The following is a 15119-nucleotide window of genomic DNA, read 5'->3' on the forward strand; positions in this document are numbered from 1 at the left end:
CGCGTGTGTGGGTGCGTGTGTGCGTGTGTGTGTGTGTGTGTGTGTGTGTGTGTGTGTGCAGACGTGCAGAACTGCCGCTAAAATAATACCTGGGTTTTCCAGTTAAGTCTTTCCACATTTCAGCAACGGGCAAGAGTAGAACCAAGGCAGGGCATCGGTCATTGCTTGCTATTCGCAACCAGGCCTAACATGACTTTCTCAGTGCATCCACCTTTCCTCTTGCATTTCTGCTGGAAACTCCCCTTGTGTGAGCGTGTCTAAGTCCTGCAAGAACTCCGTAGCAGATAAGAGATAAGAAAGTGCCTCCTCCTACTCCTCAGCCCGCTTGTTTGCTAAGATGCCTTGCTCTCTAGGTCCACCGTTTTCAGTATTTGTAGATAGTGCGCTAGTGAAGACAGCTTTGTCCATCTGGCCAGATGCTTTTTCTCCTTCTGTCCAGAGGCCAGAGACCATCCCAGGAAGAGTGGTGGGTGGTTTATACACTGGAAATGTAGCAGAATTGTTGCATTTATGCTTTTTAAAAACACATGTTAACTTCAGAGGAAGGATGGGCAAATCTGGTTGAGCTGATGAAACCCTTATTTTCCTGGAGATGCCTTAGCCCATGTTGGTTTTGGCTGTCGGGTTCGGGGTCACTTTTGTTTCCTTCTCCAAGCAGGGGAGGGACTTCCCTACACAGAGCCCTGATTTTGTGGCTTTGGGGATTGGAAGTAGCATTCAAAGATCAGATGTGCTTTTCCTCACTTTGGAGACGAACACTCTGGGTTTTAGAGCATTAACCTGCCTAATCTTCATGGTGAAAATCACCCCTTCTCTGTTCTAGTCATGCTGTGCATGCTGCTTTCTGTTGGGGTCTATGTAAATGCGTTGAACTCATATCTACATTCCAAAGAAGTTTCGAGGAACCATAAATATATGTATACATATACATATATAAAGTATATATATTAAAATGAAATTATCTCTATCAGGAATACTGCCTCAGTTACTGAACTTTTTTTAAGAATACTTTTTTTTTTTAAGCTGAGAAGTCTAGGGGTGAAAAAGATGTTATATTGTGTTTGACTATTTTCCAACTTGTATTTTCATATAATTTATATTTTTTAAAAGCTGAAAATTTAAAAGCAAGATGAAAAAAGGAAAAGCAGGTGCTTTTTAAAAATCAGAACTGAGGTAGCTTAGAGATGTAGCGATGTAAGTGTCTATGTGTTTTTTTTTTAAATGCAAAAAAAAATTTCTTATGGGGGAGTTTTTTGTTTGTTTATTTTAGTAGCTGATGCTGGCACATCATTTTGCTGGAGAGTTTTTTATATACTGTAGCCTGATTTCATATTGTATTTTAAACTGTGTGAGATTAAAAACAAAGAAATTCATTCATAACAATGTGGGTTTGGCTCGATTCTTTCCTGTCTGGTGCACGTGTGAAAAAGCAGGACAGACTCTCCAACCAGAGACAAGCTGAGGAAGAAATATAGTTCAATCTTGCTGATCTCACGATCTCAAGACCAGCTCAGATAAAGATTTCCTACTAAACCTGTAAAGAGAACACAGGGAAGTATAATGCAATGCCCCGATTATTGAATAAATGGTGTCATCCTTTGTGGAATGTTCCTGGCCTCGTCACACCGTGTTTTGCTCATGTCTGAAGGAACGAAGAGCCACGTGAAGCATCAGTTTTTAATGACTCAACAGATAAACATTTGATTTTAACTGGGTAAAGTTCCTGATATTAACACAGAAATTTGAACAGCTTAGCTGATGCTTTGGACACGAACAGTATTCTGGTTTCTTCTTCTGATACTGATTTTGCTCTGTGCACATTTGGACCCATCACCTTCATCTTTTTGGCCCCAACTCTTTCACTGGGGGCTGAAAAGGGGGAATGATAATATCTGTCTGAACCCCCAGAAGCCCGTGTCGTAAATAAAATCATATTTATAAGTGCCTTTGGGGAGGAGTGCTTAGGAACACATCCTGCATGGTACTTTTCTCTTGTTGTTGAAACTGTAGAAGGTGGATGTTTTTAATTAACACCAGCATTTGCAACATGAATCCCCGACTCACAGCTGGAAAGAGAATTTTTGCTGAATTGTTCACAAAGACAGCTCTGTTTTTGGAAAATCTGTTTCTCCCGGCTCGGAGCTTGAGGTTTGCTGAGTGCACGTTGAACACTGACTGTGTGGTCTAGTGGTTATAGAGCTGGACTGGCCGCGAGGGGGGCTCGGGGTCCTACACCTCAGTCAAGCCACCACCACTCACTGGGAGACTTTGGGAAGTTGGCTTGAAGTCCTTATATTTTTTAGTCTTCAGCTGCAAGCCCCAAGCAAAGCCACAACTCCTGAGCCAACCTGAGGCCACATCTGAGCTCTCTCCCACTGAATAAACAGTGCACAGAGAATAGGTTTCTGCCTCAGTCAAGAATTTGGTCAAAGAGCTTAGCTTCGGTGCCAAGTTGCTGTTCTCTCCCAAAGTATCTGATTTAATGCTGACCAGGTTAAAAGAGACAAGATATGCTTGACTGAAATAAGCTTAGACCTCTGTTTCTCCAACTAGGAGCTAGAGTTAAGAGGGGAAGTGATTTCTCTTAATGATATTACCGAGGCCACCATATTGCAACTGGGCCAAGACCATTTCTTCTAAAACAACTGCAGGATTTGGGGGTATAGGGTAGGGTGAGGATAAAAAGAGATGCAATGAAAAGGGGACTCATTCAGAAGTGGGTCACCAAAAATCTAGATTTGATAGGCTTTCAGGAAGTTATGGGATAAAGTAATAGACCAAGGGTAATCTGGCTCACCACTGCTACAGCTTTGGAGCAAACTATAACACTCATGCCACACAAACAAATAAATAAACAACCCTCAAAACAACAGCAACAGAGCTTCCTGTATAATGAGGTATAACTATTTCAATCTAAAAAGGAAGAAGACTGTGATTTGTGCTTTGGGTAAAACGAGGCAGGCAATGTAGATAAGATGTTACATGTGGGCAGACTGTGGGCTGATCGTGTGCCTTAAAGATGTTCAGTTCAGCCTTCACAGCGTTGGGACTCATGTATCCAGTAGGGTCATGGGAGGTCTTTGAATACCAGTGTTCTTTTATAGCAAGCACCCACGGTCGACACTGAGTGTGAGGTGCCCCTCAAAGTGAACATGAGTCTCCTGTCTCCAGGAGGTCAGCCCCACACATTTATACTCCTGCCTGGTCCCTGCAGAATTTGACTTTGTGACCCTTATGATGATATCTATCTATTCACATTCCATGTTTACTTGGCAGGAAGCTCATTTTATTCTAGAACCTACTGTGGAAGGGAGTACAAAAGGTCATCATGTTCATCAGCACTATCTGGCTTCTGAGCCCTTGTTCTTTCCATTAGGCTATGTTGCCACCCAGCAGCTCCAGAAGGTCTCTTTTGATGATGTTGGCTAATGGCCCCCGTCCACGGGAGCCACAGCCCCAGTTATTAGGAGATACACTTCATACATCAAACACGGGACAAGGACGTCTTCTTTCTATAAGGAAGCATTTCCGCTTCCACAACCCTTCCTCTGTCTTTCCCCAGTGGTGGCTCCAGGAAAGTGGTATGTAATGCAAGTTCAGTTGTACAGAGGCCTTTCTCTGGTTCAGATACAGGGATATTTGACCTGGGTAGCTGGCTCTACCATTTTTTGGGTAAACAGACTCAGCATGCTGCTGGTTGTTTACTGCTCTTGAGGACCCCTCCATGCTTTGAGGATCCTCACCTAAGAACAACAGATGACAGAAGAGAAAAGTACTTTCTTGGCACTGCTGGCAAGGAGGCAGAGATTTGGGGATGCTGATAAAAGCAGGTGTTGATCAATAGGTGAAAATTAGAAAAGGCTTGAAATTGAGGTAAGAAACCCTTAATAAGAATTTCAAACTGCACATCAGGGATTCAGGTGGCTCTGCCTCTGCCCCTTGGCCACTGCCATTTCCTGTTTTACTCGGTGTTCCGATCCCTTTTCCCTTTTCCATTTTCCTGGAAAATATTTCTATCCTGAGAAAGTCAGGTTCATTCAATTGCCTGGTCTATCTCAGTGTGCTGACGTCCAAAGTAATGAGAGTGACGCTCATCTGCCCATGGCAACGCAAGAGAATCAACAATGACCACCAGGTCTCATGACATGTGCGATCCCCAAAGCCCTTGTGAGTTCACAGTCCTGTCCCTAATCTCTCTGCCCGGCCACTCTGGCTCCAGTGCTCTCTCAGCCACAGCATTTTCACAGAGCTTTGATGTCGGGTTAGCTCTGCTTACTCCATGGGGTGCTGTGGGGAGGAACACGGAAGTTTCCAGCAGCCACTTGTGGGAATTACAGGAGGTCAAGAGAGAGCCACTATCTTCTTCTCCCTGCCCATTCCACACTGACCCTGGGTAGTAGCAGGTTATTTTTAAGGCAAATCCCGAAATTTCAGCTGTGTCCCTTCTTCTCCCCTTTCGAGGGCTGTCCCCCAGATGTGCCTGGAAACAGTGACTCAAAGAGGTGGCAACAGTCTTCACACGGCTGGAAAGTTTGATGACGACTTTGGGCTTTGATCTGGGATCTGGCTTTTTGAGGCAAGAATATTCCAAATGGGAGAAGGAGAGATGAGATTGGGAAATTCGAAAGGGCTTTGAGAATGGTGTAGTGTTCGTATGAATGGGTCCTTGCTCCTACAAATCTCAGGGGAATGCAAGTTCAGAACCTCAAGGGTGATTGAACTGGGGAATCTTCTCTGCTAATCTACTTCTCAGACAGACCAATTTTGTCCCATTTGTTCTGGTTTCCATGGGATTAAGAAAATTTACAATCAGAGTGCAGCCAAGGAACCTTTTGTCTGAGATGTTTACATATTAGGGGAAAGGTAAGAATAATGGTAAAGACAATGACCATTGTTTGGAGGGTAAATAGACATTTCATTCAGGTATGTTTTCTCTGTGGTCAAGTTTTCATGATGATAGCACAGAGCTGTGTACTTGAACCCAAGGGGATTTAAAGTATTTTCTTCACTGACTGACTTCAGACCACTGGGGTAGGGAATGGACTCACCTGTGCTTAGGCTTCTTGCTCGGGAGCAGGTAGGGGAACCAGGTGGGGCATGTAAGCTGTTCTGGGCACCAGTGTGTGCAGCCTGCTTGAAATCCTAGAGCAGAAATCCCACAAATTCCAAATTGTCTTCTCGGCCACCACAAGTAACAACCACAAACCTGAAACCCAGCCAACAAAGACTGAATTAAAACAAGGGTGACCACAAAGACTTGTGTACCTGGGACAGTCCCGGGGTAAACCCATTGTCCTGGAATAATTATTCATAGCAATTCCTTCCACTTCCATGATACTTTACATGGTCTCCTCATAAAACTCATGAATGGCCTAGCAGCTGATGAGTGAAAGAGCAAACACCAGAATTCGAAATTCTACATTTTCAAGTTAAAAGGGACCTGAAAGATTATCTAGTCCAGCCTTTTCAATGAGGCATGCATGAACCCAAGGCCAAAAGACTTGCCCAAAGTCACCTGATTAGTGACAGAAATAGACTTTCTACTAGAACAGTAGATCTAGACAGATCTGTCTATTCTAGACAGACTTCCTACTAGAAAGTAGATCTGATTCTCCCTGTGTGCTCCCAGCCCTCTCCTTTCTCTACTGTATTGGATCTCATCCAATTTCCAGGCAACACATCTTAGTTTAAAGTTGATCCTAGTAGATTCAGAATTGATCATGACAATTCTTTCTATGAGTTCTGATGGATTCCAGCAATCAGCTAGGTGCTCATGTTCAGGTTGGGAATGGGAGATCCTTGGGTGGTGGAAGGTCTTAACATCTGGTTTTCAGAAACTGAACATGCGGGAGGTATGAGACTGCCGTCTATGAGACTATAGGATGTCAGGGCTGGAAGGTACCCTGTGTGATGATACTACTCAACAAATTTATTCAGGTAGCAAACACTCATCGAATACCTGCTCTGTGGTTGGCACTGGACTATTAGGGAACCATAAGGAAAAGGTAGGCACAACTTTTACCATGATTCTGCTTTTAGTAAATGAAGACTATATAGGCAAGTAAAGAGAGAATGACTGTCCAGTGCAATAACGTTATGATTTGATATCTAGGAGAAGCACCCAGCCTGGAAGAATTTATGCCCTAAAGGTGAATAGTGGTCAGCCAAGCGGAAAGAGAAGGAGGCTCAGGTTGAGGCCTAGATGTGAGAAAGTTCGTGGACTGCTAGAGAAACTGGAAGTCCTTTTGCAGAACCAGAGCACAGGGTGAAATGGAGTATGGTGAGTGGTGAAGAGATGATGAGGAAACTCTTGTCCCATGCAAAGGGTAAGGCAGAGGTCGGAGGACCTTCCTGCAGGCCAAGTCACATGATCCGATCTGGTCTTAGAAAAATCATTCTATTTGTAAAGCAGAGAATGCATCAGAGGGCCCAAGGATGGAGGGACTGGTTGGAAAATGGCTTCATTTGTCCAGAAAAGAAGCCTCCAAGAGAATTAGCAGTGAGCAGAGCAGATAGGTACTCGGGAGATTGAATGGTTAGGACTTGGTGATTGGTTGGTGTGGATGGGTGGTGGCCACTGGGCTAGGACCAGCACTTGGGGACTATGCAAAGATGACTTATCCTTGGTCCCAAGATCACCATTCTATGGAGTTTAGATCTGGAAAAATCTTAGAGACAAAGTCAAATCCCCTCATTGTATAGATAAAGTGTTTAAGGTAAGAGGGTTTAGGTGATGGATCTGAGATCATCTTGCTAACTGGTGACAGAGACAAAATTAGGTCATAGGTCTTCTGACTCCAAGGCCAATCCTATGTATCTGATGAGGGTCAAGGGCTTGTCCCTCCAAATAACCTCTCTCTTCCTTCCCTCCCTCCTTTCTTCCTTCCCTCCCTTCTTTCTTTCCTACTCTTCCTTCCTCCGGGAACAAGAACTATTCAGCTTACAAATGGATGTGACAGGGCTCCCTGGGTGACTGACACAGGCTATCTCTTCTCATCAGGGGAATAATCTCTCCCTGGAGCCGTGGACACCTGCCTCCACCCCAGGCTGTAATTGGAAGAGAGAGAAGGTGCTCGTTTCTCTGCTCCAGCTGCCTGCTCTCCAGCCTCCCTGAGAGCTGTCTGAGCGCCATTTGCTGAGTGATCTCTGAGTATTATTTCTCTGGAAATACAAAAGAACAGGTGTCTGTTTAGCCATGTGGTCATGGCTTCCATTCCCAACCCCGCATTTCTTGCCATCTCTCTACCTTGGTCTCACACGCCTTCTCCTAGACTGATAGCCTCCTGTCTCTCTCTTTTTTTTTTTTTTTTTAAGTCTATTATTCCAGTCCTTGGTGACCACTCCTCTCTCTTTCCTCATCCATTCCTTTTTATTCTTCATCTGAGTTCCTTCTCTCTGTCCTTCATATTGTCTATTTCTAGAGAGGAAATGTATGTGACAGGCTAAAGAGAAGGTCGGTAACATTGAAGAATACGGGTTCTGATGCAAAATTGCACAGTGATAAATCCTAGCCCTGCTGCTTTTGAGCTATTTGACTTGGGCAAATTATTTCACCTCTCTGTGCCTCAATTTCTTCATCCATAAAATAGGAACAATAGTATCAACCCCACTGACATGGTGATTGCCAATTAATATATGTTGGTGTTTGACACGGAGTGTCATGTAAGTGGGAGCTATTAGTAAATCTGAAACTACAGCTCAAGAAAGTCTTTTTCTCCTTTCTTTGAAAAACTTTCTCCCCCCAGCCCTGCCCCCAGAGTCCCCGGACAAGGAGAAAACCTCACATTCAGGGCACAGGCTCTGGAGGGCCTGTCTGCAGGGACGGGAGTCCTTCCCTTCCCAGTCCTGTCCCCTGCCCTCCTAGCCCTTGGCCAGGGTGCTGGGGGCCCAGGCCTCCCTGCTCTCTGTGGGCCTGCTTGCTATGACAGCTGCAGGTGGGCAGTGCGCCTGGCTCTGAGCATGGAAAGGCAAATGCTGCTCCAGGACTCAGCATTTTCCACTACTCCTTGCTTTGTTTGCTTTCCTCTTTGGACTCCCCCCACGGAGTGGGGACTTCTGAATGACGTCCAACAGCAACGTTGGGCCTGCCCAAAGTCCTCTCCCACCGCCAGGCTTGGAGCCTGCCTCTCATCTCCTCCCGTTGGCAGGCAGAAGGAAGCAGGGCCTGGCTGGCCCATGCCGAAAGTTCTCACACAAAGTGCCATTGTATGGGGCTGGTCTGTGGGAGACAAATGAAAGGGATTTCAAAATCAACGGCGAGTTATTTTTATCCATGGAAGGGCTGAAATGCCTTTATTTTCCATCTTGGAAAACAAACCTTAAGGGGTCATTGTGCTGCAGAGTGTTTTCATTTACTCTGGTATTCATGCAGTTAAGAGGGAGGCCTCTCAAAGACCTGGATTCAGAAAGGATGAAATCTAGAAAACCAGGCTGTTGGACTGACCGACCCTTCCTGGGTGGGGGGTCTGCTGGATGGCCCTGGAGCCTTTCTCTTGCCTGTGCTCCAAGCACGTACTGTGGACCTGCAGCCTGGGCATCTTCTCGTCCCAGCCCCACGCGCTGACTCCGCAGTTCCTGACTGGCTGCTTTTCTTCTCCAAACCCTCAGCCTTCTGTATCTGCGTGGGAATATAGCGTCAGCTTCCTTTAGGGCAGGGGTCTCCCAGGGAGATTGTGCACGCTCCGGGAATTGCAGAGGAAGACATGGGGTGTGGAAGAAACCATTTAGAAGTTCTACTCATATTTGTTTTTAGTCTAAAACTGGGAAATACATTTTTATTTACTAATATTGAATGTACATGTTGACCCTGGTGCCTAGGGTAGGCTTCTTTGGGTCATTTGCATATATTCCAAACACCCTAGGAGAAAGTGGGAACTATGCAATGGAAAAGGGGTGTGGACGGTGGTGCGCTTATTTCTTTTTTCATTTTTAGCATCTTACGGTGTTTTATGGTTTGCATATACACGATGAATAGATTTATAAACGAGAATATCTAATTTTAACCAAATAACCTTCACAGAGTGGACCAGTGCCTTCCAGTGTTTGCTGTAATGAAACTGGGTTGTTGACATAAGAACCATTCTGGCACACAAAGATAAGAATAAAAGCCAGATGACTTCTACTCCTGGAACAAATTGTCAGTCACATACTGAAGTTAAAACAACAATAATTTAATTAGATTCGGCCAAAAAAATTTCCAAATTATCAACATTATATTAAATGTCGATTTACAACTATTGTCAATAACGAGAATAAATGCCCTGGGGTATTGTATTATCGATCAATGCCAATAGCTATTAACTAGTGCCTCTAATTTATAAAGAAATATGCATATATTGGAGGCGGTGCTTCAAGATATTTACTGATGGGAATACAGGGTCAGAAAAGTTTGGAATAAATGCTGTGGGCCTGCGAGATTTCTGTTTATGGTGGAGGAAGCTCAGCATTTGCATTCAGTTAAAATCTGAGTTTAACTTCTGACTCCAACACTTAATAAGCTATGTGTCTCTGGGAATCCATATAATTTCTCTGAGCCTCAGTTTTCACAAAATGACAACGAGAGCAGTTAACTCACTGGTCAATTTTGAGGATCAATTCATTTATATTAAGTGCACAGAATAGTACTTACCATATAGTAAGCACTAAAGAAATGTTTTGCTTTCCCATTCTCATCTTGCTTCTGCTGGGAAACTAGGGAAGATCCAAGGGTTTAAGTGGAAGCTCATTCTCCATGAAATCTTAACTACTGCCCCTCAGAGAGCGTCCTTCCCTTGGGGTTGAGAAGGTAAGCCTCTGCTTTTCAAAACAATCACTGATTGGCTGTTCTTGGCTCTAAGAGGAAAGGTTTGCATGTGTATGTTTAAAAACCACTCTGGGTAGGCCTTCCTGGTGGCTTCTTAACAAGTGTGCAATAAATGGTTTTATGTTGGTTTTAGCCCAGTTCCCAGCAGACCATTTTTTTTTTATGTCAGAAGGTAGCCCTACAATTGGCAGTAATTAGCCCCCCGTCATGCAACTCAGCCAAAGGTCTCAGAAGTGAATGAGCCATGGAAACTGGGAAGCCCCCACCGAGCCTGGGGCCTGGTCTTTGGCAGAGGATTTGGCCCAGCCCAGCCCTGTTATAAAAGAGGCAGTGTGTGGGGGTGGCGTGGGGAGTGAGGCTCAGTTCTTCTGGTTCCTCTCCCCAGCTCCCATTTTGCACACAAGGATACAAGATGAAGGGTGCTCACATTCTCACATTGGAGTGTGAGAGCCATACTCTTCCTCTCTGCCAACTCCCCTCCATAAATGATGCTCAGACTAGGATTTCGATGATCCCTAGTCATATGCTAGCTTTGAGAGAACACCGACCAGCTTGCACATAGCTGTCAGAGCCCACCCCCACCCCATTCTAAATTTAGGTTCAAGTCAATCCCAGATCTCCCCGCTCCCCTTACAATTGGACCTGGGAGGGTTTTTGAGAAATCAGAGTTTCCATACCACAAGCTTTAAGAAAATGACCAATAAATAGAAAGCAAATGAGGTTTTTTAAAGCCTAGCAGTCAAAGTATGTCGTAGTTATTGAAAGAGACTCACTACACAAAGAAAGAGCATTCAACAAAAGGTGGAGTGAGCTGGTGTGACCTGAACAAGCTGACAAGGAAACAGCTCTGGCCCACTGCTCTCTGGGTGACCTCACTGGTGTGCTCTCCCACAGTCCATTCCAGACAGGTGACCAACCTGTGAGTCAGGCTTGCCTGGGCAGGAGGCAGCTGATACAGGGAATGCACCCATTCCTGTAACTTGACAGCCAACCCCTGACCTTAGAGGGGTTACTCCATCTGGGGACAAAGCAGCCTTTGTCCTTATAAGCTGTTGACAAATTGTTAGGAAAAACACATCGCTCCGGCTCCCACCATTAGCCATGCAGGGTCCTAGATTGGTTTGGATTTTCTCTGTACCACCCACTTTTCTTGTCTTAGATCAGACTTCCTTGAGTTTCAGATTAACTATACTTGATTCATGACTGCTTTGACCAATAATTCACTTTGCCAGAGAGTGAACTCCCCGAGTCCAGGTGCCAATTCCTCGGCCTGCAGACAGTGATATATTCCTGGGACTTTCCCATCCTGCCAATTCTTCTTTATTCTCTGAATTTCCAAAGACCATACCAGGAGCTTAAGTCTCTTTTTAGAATCAAAATGTGGACTCCAGAAACAGGCAGACCTGAGATCAAGTCAAGAGACCTTGAACTAGTAACTATCTGCCTGAACCATCATTTCTTCTTTTGCAAATGGGATATCTACTTCACAGAACTGTCATTTTGATCAAATGGAATAATGTAATAAAGTGATTTTAAAGGGCTAATATATAGCAAATGCCCAGTAAATATTTGTTTTCTCTCCTTCATCCTTTCTACAAGGCAGAGAGTCCCCCCAGAATACCTTAATTCGTTTTTTAATATTAGTTTTACCTATGTTTTAAAAAGATTGTACATTTACTGAAAACTTAAGTAAATGAAAAATATTCAGAAGATAATTTTACAGATCACCTAATGTTCTTAACTATTGAATACGTGTGTATTTAATACTAAACACACTTTTTATTGAGGTAAAACTTATAAATGAAGATATTTGTGAATATTCACAAAACTTAATTGTTCAATATGATATATCTGTGTACACAACACTCCAGAAAGTTCCCAAATCCACCTACAGTGAATCGCTATTCCGATTACTATTACCATTGGTTAGTTTTGCCAGTTCTCGAACTTCATAATTCATAAGGCATTGGGTTGAGTACTGAGAAGGGTTTTGCATCAGTCATGGAACAAAATTAGCCCTAGACTAAATGCTGTGTACTCCTGCCTAGTAAAGCTTAAAAGCAAGACTCAAAGTGGTCAAACTATTTCTAAGTAACTTAGCTCAAGAATATTTTTAGGAGGGTGCCTGGGTGGCTCAGATGGTTAAGCGTCTGCCTTCGGCTCAGGTCATGATCCGGGGATCCTGGGATCGAGCCCCATATCAGGCTCCTGGCTCAGCAGGGAGCCTGCTTCTCCCTCTCCCTCTGCCTCTCTCCCTGCTCATGCTTTCCCTCTCTCTCTCTCTGTATCTCTGTGTCTCAAATGAATAAATAAAATCTTAAAAAAAAAAGAATATTTTTAGGAATACAAAAATACCCAACAAATCCACAGTGTCTGGCATCCAATAAAAAATTACCAGTCATACAAAGAAGCAGAAAAATATGACCCATAAGGAGGAAAAAAAATCAGTTGGGAAATTTCCCAGAAATGACACAGGTAATAGAATTAGTGCATAAGATATTAGAGGAGAGTAACAATTTCACATGTTCAAACAGCTATTGAAAAGATTGAACATGTTAAGTAGAGATGTGGAACATAAAAAAAAGAGACCCAATTCAAACTTCTAGAGATGAAAACTATAAGGTAAGAGGTGAAAGATACAATGGATGGAATTGAGGGCAGATTTAACACAACAGAAGAAAAAAAGGTGAACTTGAAGTCATAGCAATAGCAACTAGCCAAAATCAAGCACATAGAAAAGAAAGACTGAAAGGAAAATGAACAGAGAGCCAGCGAGCTGTGAGAAAATTTTAAGTGTCTGAATAAACATGTAACTGGAGTCCCCAAAGAGGCAGAGAGTGTGATAGAAAAAAATATTTAAAGAATTGTTAATGCTTGAAATTGTCCCAGAGTTGCTTAAAACTATAGTCTCAAAGATCCAAGATATAGAAGTCCAACAAACCCCAAGAACAAGAAACTTGAAAACAATTTAGCAAAGTACATGGCAGTTAAATTGCTGAAAACCAGTGATAAAAAAGGAAACCTTAAAGGTAATGAAAGGAAAAAGATACATACAGAGAACAAGAAGTAAGAATAATAGCAGATTTCTCATCAAAAGCAATTCAAGCAAGAAGACAGTGTACACCTTTAAAGAACAGAAAGAAAAAATAAGTCAACCGAGAATTTATACCTAGTGAAAATATCAAAAACAACAGCAAAGTAAGTTTTTTTCAGATATAAAATATTGAAATATTTTATCACTAGCATAACTGCACTCTGAGAAATCATCAAGTCTTAAAAGTTGTCAGTATAAGACAACCATTTGTAATTATATGTGGTGAGAGATGTTAACTAGACTTACTGTGATCATTTCACAACATACAGAGATATTTAATCAAGAAGAAAATAAAATAACCTCACACCTGTCAGAATGGACAAAATAAAAAACACAAGAACAACAAGTGTTGGTGAGGATGTGGAGAAAAAGGAACCTCTTATACTGTTGGTGGGAATGCAAGGGGGTGAAACCACTCAAAATTTTTGATTCCTCAAAAAATTAAAAATAGGGGTGCTTGGGTGGCTCAGTCCATTAAGCATCTGCCTTCAGCTTGGGTCATTATCCCAGAATCCCAGGATCGAGCCCTGTACTGGGCTCCCTGCTCAGCGGGAGTCTGCTTCTCCCTCTGCCCCTCACCCCGCTCATGCTCTCTCTTTCTTGATCTCACTCTCTCTCAAATAAATACATAAAAATCTTTAAAAAAATTAAAAATAGAACTATGCTATGATCCAGTAATCATGTTACTGGGTATTTCCCCAAACAATATGAAAACACTACTCTGAAAGGATATATGCACCCCTTTGTTTATTGCAGCATTATTTACAATAGCCAAATTATAGAAACAGCCCAAGCGTCCATTGCTAGATGAATGGATAAAGAAGATGTGGCATACATACACACACACACACACACACACACACACACACACACACACACACACTGGAATATTATTCAGCCATAAAAAAGAATAAAATCTTGCCATTTGCAAAATCATAGATGGATCCAATGATTATAATCCTAAGCAAAACAAGTCAGTCAGAGTAAGACAAATATCATATGATTTCGTTCATATGTGGATTGGAGAAACAAAACAAATGGACAAAGGGAAATAAAAAAAAGAGACAAACCAAAAAACAGACTCCTAACTCTAAAAAACAAATGATGGTTACCAGAGTGGAGGTGGAGGTGGGTGGGTGAAATGGGAGGGGGATTAAGGGCACACTTATCTTGATGAGCACTGAGTGATGTATAGAATTGTTGAATCTCTATGTTGTACACCTGAAACTAATGTAACACTGCATGTTAACAATACTGGAATTAAAATAAAATTTAAAGTATTTTTTAAAAGTATAAAATAAAATAAACAATTAAAAAAAAAGATACCATAAGGATGGAAAATAATCCCAGATGGAAATGTGTGCAATAGAATTAAAAGCCTTGGCAATGGTAATAATATGGAGAAATATAAAATATACTTTTTTCTCATTATTTAAATCTTTCTGCAAGAACACTGATTGTTTAAGGCAAACATAAGAGCACCGTATGTGGGGCTTATGAAGAAATAAAATGTACAGCAACAGTCACCCAAAGTCCATGAGGAAGGGGAGGGAAGTGTATTGTTGGAAGTTTCTTTTAATGTATGTGAAGAGGCACACTATTACGTGAAGGCAGACTGTGATAAATTAAAGACATATTCTATGAACCCTAAATCAACCATTCAAAAACTACAAAAAAGAGATAAAATGGAATAATAAAAATATGCCATTAGTCCAAAAGAGAGCATAAGGAGTAGACAAAAGTCACAAAAAACAGATGGAATAGAAAAAATTAGCCAGCTGGTAAATTTAAAACCAATCACGTACATAATCACATTAAACAGAAATAGTTTAAACAGCCCAAATTGAGAGTCAGAAATGTCACAGTGATAAAAAGAAAGTCCCAGCTATACGTTTGTTAGAAGAATGCACTTCAAAAATAAAGGTGCAAATGGGTTAAGATTAAAAGAAGGAAAATGATATACAATGTTAATACTAGTCAAAATAAAGCTAGAGTAGGTATATTAATATCAGGAAAAGTAGATTTTAGAACAAAGAATATAACCAGGGATAAAGAGGGCCATTTAATAATGACAAACTAGTCAATTTGCCAAGATGATATAACAATCCTAAATATTTATGCCCTTAACAACTGAGCTACACTAAACATGAGACAGAAAAGGATGAACCACTGGGAGAAACAAACGGATCCACATTTATAGTCAAAGATTTCAGTAATTGATAG

Source organism: Eumetopias jubatus, unplaced genomic scaffold, assembly GCF_037043125.1.
Source record: "Eumetopias jubatus isolate StellerSeaLion01/CBP00866 unplaced genomic scaffold, mEumJub1_p1.0 scaffold_13, whole genome shotgun sequence".
Lineage (NCBI taxonomy): Eukaryota > Metazoa > Chordata > Mammalia > Carnivora > Otariidae > Eumetopias > Eumetopias jubatus.